The following is a 6,623-nucleotide window of genomic DNA, read 5'->3' as shown; positions in this document are numbered from 1 at the left end:
TCAAACATAACACTTGGTATAAAAACTAAGGACATTGCATAATCTAGCAATATCACCATACGTTTGGTTAGCTAGGATTAGATCTCTCTATTTCTTAATGCAATTGACAGTTGTTTTGATGCCTAAGGCCCAAGGATGTTTCTTGGCAACTTGTTGATTAGTGATTAATTAGAGGACGTTTCCTAATTGGTTTATGATTAAGGAGAGACATGGTGGTGAAAAGCGTCTTCCATCTCCATAACTAAGCTATTGAATCAATCAAAAGAACCTAAGAGTCAATGATCAATCCCAACAACTGAAGTGAATCCAATTCTTCAACTAGAGCTTTCTTATTATTGATTTCTCTTTACTCTTATTATTCGCTTATTTAATTGCTTTCTTTATTAGTTTAACTGAATCAATCTCAAACCCCCCCCCCCTTTTTACTTTTGCTTTCAGTTTACTTTGCTTTCAGTTTCTTTGCTTTCAGCTTATTCTCTTGGTCTTGATAAGGAAGATAGGTAAGTTTTCAATTCCAAATGGATTCGATCCTTTCACCACTATCTACAGTTGTAAGATTGTTGATAACCAGAAATGTTATTTTTTACTGGCTTCGACAACTGCGAGTCAAAAATTGGCGTCGTTGCCGGGGAATTGATTTAACTGATTTATTTTTCTTTCATGACTAGATTTGGACACAAGGAGACTCTGCCTTACGATCTAGAAATTGAGCGCACAATCAGGAGATTAGGGAAGTAAGCAACTCGACTCTGGGAGACAACTGAAGCCGAATCGCCAACTGAAGCCGAATCGCCCACTAAAGAACCACCCATCGCAGATCCACTTTCTGAAGCCCCTGAATCGCACCATCAAGCCGCGGAGATGGCCGAAAACAATGTACAACCTGCTTTCCATAATGAACATGCTGTCCATTATGAAATAATACAAGAAAATCTAGCCATGAGGGCCCCAATGTTAAGAGAAAGAACAATGAGAGAGTTGGCAATCCCTATAGGTGATCAAGCACCTTTTTGCATCACTTATCCACCTCTGACAATTCCTTTTGAACTCAAAACAGGTTTGATTCATCTACTCTCTAAATTTAGAGGTTTAGAGAATGAAAATCCACACAAGCACTTAAAAGAATTTAACATTGTCTATTCATCCATGAGGCCGCAAGGCATAACTGAAGAACATGTTAAATTGAGAGTTTTTCCTTTTTCACTTGATGATTATGCTAAGGATTGGTTGTTTTACTTACCACCTGGATCTATCACTTCATAGGATGATATGGTAATAGCCTTTCTGAACAAATACATCCCAACTTCTAAAGCCATTGGCATAAGAAGAGAGATCAGTAGCATTAGGCAAAAACAATCTGAGGATTTATATGACTATTGGGAAAGGTTTAAAAGATTGTGTACAGGTTGTCCTCAACATGATATTTCAGACAAGTTACTCATAGAATTATTCTATGGAGGTTTGCTACCATCCGAAAGGAGATTCATTGATGTAGCATGTGGATGATCCATTGCAGACAAAACACCTAGGGAGATGAGAGAGTTAATCTCAACATTTGCAGCCTCATCTAGACAATATGGAGAGGAAAAGCAAGTGCAAAGAGGATTCCATGAGGTAAGTACGTCCGTGCTAGCTTCTCAAATTTCTAAACTAACCTCTGTAGTGAAAAGTCTTATCATAGGTCAAGCTCAACAAGCCCAAAAACTTCCCCCAACTAGACCATGTGGAATATGTGCACATGTAGGACACCAAACTTATCAGTGTCCTACACTTCAGGACGAGGACCAGCAAGTGAATGCAATTGGAGGATACAATAGCTAGGTAAGACATGATCCCAACTCTAACACATACAATCTAGGTTGGAGGGACCACCCAAATTTCAGCTATGCAAGGGCTAACAATTACCAGAACTATCAAAGAAATCAAGCCCAACCAGCACCTCCAAGTTCCAATACTAGTCTTGATGAGGTAGTGAAGACTTTGCAAAGTCTCCAACAGCAGATGGGACAAATGGCCACTTCCATAAGCAAGCTTGAATCCCGAGGTAAGTTACCTTCTCAAACTGAAGATAATCCTAGATAGAATGTGAGTGCTATCACATTAAGAAGTGGGAAAGAGCTCCAAGATACCAAGATTGATGAAGAAAGGCCAAGGGCGCAAGAACAAGGTGTTTTAGAAGAGCAACCGACGCACCACCTCTCCAAGCCAAATGAGCAAACCAAACCGGTTCAACAGCCAAATGCAAATCAACAGGTAAGTTTCAAAATTCCACCTCCTTTTTCAAAAAGATTTGAAAGGACACAAAAAGAAAAAGAAGAAAAGGAGATCCTTGAGACTTTCAGGAAAGTGGAAATCAACATACCTCTACTAGACGCAGTAAAACAGATTCCCAGGTATGCAAAATTTCTAAAAGAACTGTGTACCAATAGAAGAAAGCTTGCTGAGAGAGAAAAACTAAGTGTAGGTGAGATTGTTACTGCTGTGATAAAAAGAGAACTCCCAACCAAATGCAAAGATAAAAGAATGTTTGCTATTTCTTGCAAAATTGGCAATGTTGGGATAAAGAAAGCTATGTGTGATCTAGGTGCATCCATTAATGTTATGCCTCTTGCTATTTATAATTCTTTGAATGCAGGAGCACTGAAAGACACTAGAGTAGTGATTCAATTGGCTGACAGATCTGTGGTGTATCTAAAAGGAGTCCTAGAAGATGTTCTAGTACAAGTAGATGAACTTGTCTTTCCAGCAGACTTTTATGTGATTGATACAAAGGAAGACAATGGTAACACTACTTCAGACATCCTACTTGGACTTCCTTTCTTAAGCATAGCCAGGACTAAGATAGATGTGCATGATGGCACATTGTCTATGGAATTTGAAGGGAAAGTGATTAAATTTAATGTTTATGATGTCATGAAATATTCCCATGATTTGTCCCCTATTTATGGTTTAGGTATCATTGATTGTTTGAGCTAGGAAATTTTTGATATGAATCACGATGATATGCTAAATAATGATCTTTGCAGGGAAGAGAGCCAAAAAGAGCCAGAACTGAAAGAAATAGCCTGTAGCATTCAGCAGATGGACTGTGTCCAAGCGCAGAAAGGAAAGGGATCAAGCGCACCTCTTCAGATCAGTTCATAGAAGAGCCTTGCGCAGACAAAGGGTATTCCAACCGAACCACCTCAGCTTGAATCGCAGGACAGTCCTGCGATACACCCTTTTCAGACAGGTCTTGCACAGAAGGAGAAGGTAGAATCTAGTTCAGCCAGACAGCAGACTGTAGACTAGAAAATTTCAGAAGCAGATCTGAAGCCTTTTCCATACCACTTGAAATACATGTACTTGGGAGCTGACAAGACACATCTAGTGATAGTGTCAAATCAATTAAGCCAACATGAAGAAGAAAGCCTCATAAAAGTACTAAAAAAGCACAAAGGAGCCATAGGATGGACCATAGATGACATAAAAGGCATCTCCCCTGCCACATGCATGCATAAAATACACATGGAGAAAGAATGCAAGCCAGTAAGAGATGCTCAAAGAAGACTGAATCCGCCTATGATGGAAGTGGTGAAAAAGGAGATAGTCAAGCTCTTGGACACAGGTATCATCTACCCAATATCCGATAGCAAATGGGTGAGTCCTGTGCATGTAGTTCCAAAGAAAACTGGGATCACCATTGTCCCAAATGCTGAAGGAGAACTTGTTCCAACTAGAATTCAGAATGGGTGGAGAGTATGCATGGACTATAGGAAGCTAAATGCAGCCACTAGGAAAGATCACTTCCCACTACCTTTCATTGATTAGATGCTAGAAAGGCTTGCAGGTAAGTCCCACTATTGTTGTCTTGATGGTTTTTTAGGTTTTTATCAAATTGTAGTAGCTTCAAAAGACCACCTTCACTTGTCCTTTTGGCACCTTTGCTTTTAGAAGAATGCCATTTGGACTATACAATGCTCCTGCCACTTTCCAGCGTTGTATGATGAGCATTTTTTCAGATTATGTTGAGAAGATCATTGAAGTCTTCATGGATGACTTCACAATGTATGGTAACTCCTTTGAAGAATGCCTTGACAATCTGGAAAAGATCCTACAAAGATGCCTTGAATCAAATCTTGTACTCAACTATGAAAAATACCACTTTGTGGTTAACCAAGGTTCGATATTAGGCCATGTTGTTTCAGTCAAAGGAATTGAAGTGGACAAAGCCAAGGTAGATACCATCAAAAATCTACCTTATCCCACAAATGTTAGAGATATTCGCTCATTCCTTAGCCATATAGGGTTCTACAGAAGATTCATAAAAGATTTCTCTAAAATCACACTGCCATTATGTATATTGCTCCAAAAGGATGTAATATTTGATTTTGATACAGATTGCAAGACAACATTTGATCTGATAAAGGAATTACTTGTGACTGTCCCAATCATTCAGGCACCTGACTGGAACTTTCACTTTGAGATCATATGTGATGCAAGCAACTATGTTGTGGGAGCAATCTTGGGACAACGTGTGGGGAACTCACCCCACGTGATTCACTATGCATCTCGCACATTGGATGCTGCCCAAAGCAACTACTTAACAACAGAAAAGGAACTCTTGGCTGTTGTATTTGCTTTAGAGAAATTCAGACCATACCTCTTGGGGACTAAAGTCATCATCTATTCTGACCATGCAGCCTTACGATATCTGATCAAGAAAAAGGAAGCAAAACTGAGACTCATTCGGTGGATTTTGCTATTACAAGAGTTTGATATGGAGATACGAGACAAGAAAGGGAAGGAGAATCTAGTGGCTGACCACCTAAGCTGGCTTTCCTCTAGCTCTGCGCCATGTCCAGTCAAGGAAGACTTCCCAGACGAACATATGTTCGTCACTCAGTCTACCTAGGTGATCGCACCATGCACACCACACCAGGGGAGTACTCAGTTTCTTTTGCATTCTAATATTTCCAATACATTGAGGACAATGCATGATTTAGGTGCGGGGGTTCATATCTTTGAACTTTTATTTTTAGTCTATTTTTGCTTTCAATAACACGCACATATAGCCACAGTTTTTCTTTTTGTTTTGATTTTCTTTACTCAAACTCATAGACTATGTTGAATGAGCTTTCTTTCTATGACCCCATTGATGTGATGACTCTTTAAACTTAAATTGAATCAATTGCAGTGAGTTATATTCATGTTTGGGAATTGCCTTTTGAATTGAATCTTTGAGCTTGCCATGGTGAAAAATCTATATTGCTCATTAGAGAGAATGAATTGAAAGATGTGTGAATGAACTTAACATGACTTATTTTAGCAATTGGTGTTGATTTGCCCAAATCATTGAGATAAGAAATTCAGCAAAAGTTTAGACTTCATGAGCACAAATTGAAAATTGTTCCAATGGTTGAAAGACTATGAACAGAGCTAGTAGCTACTTGGACAGGTGACTAACTGAAAATATATACCTTCACATCAAAAGGTTGGTGACTTTTTCAAGCAAGATTAAAGTGCAAAAAGCTGAATATAGTACTTCAAGGTAAGGGCAAGTCACTCTGAAAGCTAGAAAAAGTCTTAATTGAACAAATCATATGTGCATGTGTAATCTCTCTCTTGAGAAAAACAAATACTAGCCATGGTAGGTAAAGGGAAACAAGAAAAGAAGGTGAGTAACCTTGATGCATACATTCTTCAATGCAATGATTCAAAGTAAGGGTCTAAAGTAAGAACTTAAGTGGAAATAAAGGATCAAGTAGCAAAGAGAGCTTGCTTGACTATGTTTATTTGCTTGAGGACAAGCAAAAGGCTAGGTGTGGGGGTATTTGATAGAGCATAATTTAGGTCATTTTATCATAAAATGGTGTAAATAGACAATTTGGTGAAAACGCCCCTAAAACTGCCTAAAATGGAGCAAAGGAGAGCAAGCATGCCAAGTGCAACTTGAAAGGAGCCAAATAAGGAAAGTAATTTGAAATTCAAAATTCAAAATCAAAATTCAGCTCAATAAGGAAAGTGCTAAATAAGAAAAGTTGCAAACAAGGAAAGTGCAGAGTAGTTTGAAATTCAAATATTCAAGAAGCCTTTTCCTTATTGAGGAAGCCAAATCTCTAGAAGATGCACATTCAAATTTGAAATTCAAATTCAGCTTGTCAAGGAATCCAAAGAAGACACACATGCCACCTCAAGTCTTGCACAGTCAAAATTCAAAATTCAAAAGAGAGGCTCCACCTCATCAATGCAAGGTTGGGCGGCATGGGCAGCAAGGACATCAACTTGGGCAGCAGCTAGGGCAACACTCAAAGGCTATATAAGCCTCTCTTCAAAGGCGCTGAACACCCCCCATTCTCTTCACCATTCGGCCGCCGCTCTCTAAGTCTCTCCACTCTTCGGTTCTTCATCTTCTCTTCTTCTTTTCTTCTTTTTTTGGTTTTGGTTCAGCCATTAGTGGCTGAAACCTTTTATTCTAGTTGAAGATTAGGTGAAACTTTGGTTGTTTTATGGATTGTGAGATCTGAACATACATTGTTTGTCTTTGGTTTATTCAATATTTATGCAATTTCATGTTTGATTCCATTATTGCTTTGTTATTTTGATCAATGTGTCCAGTTGATTCTTGATTGCAAGGTAATATA

Source organism: Manihot esculenta, chromosome 9, assembly GCF_001659605.2.
Source record: "Manihot esculenta cultivar AM560-2 chromosome 9, M.esculenta_v8, whole genome shotgun sequence".
NCBI classification, from domain to species: Eukaryota; Viridiplantae; Streptophyta; class Magnoliopsida; order Malpighiales; family Euphorbiaceae; genus Manihot; species Manihot esculenta.
Note: the sequence above shows the minus strand (reverse complement) of the source record.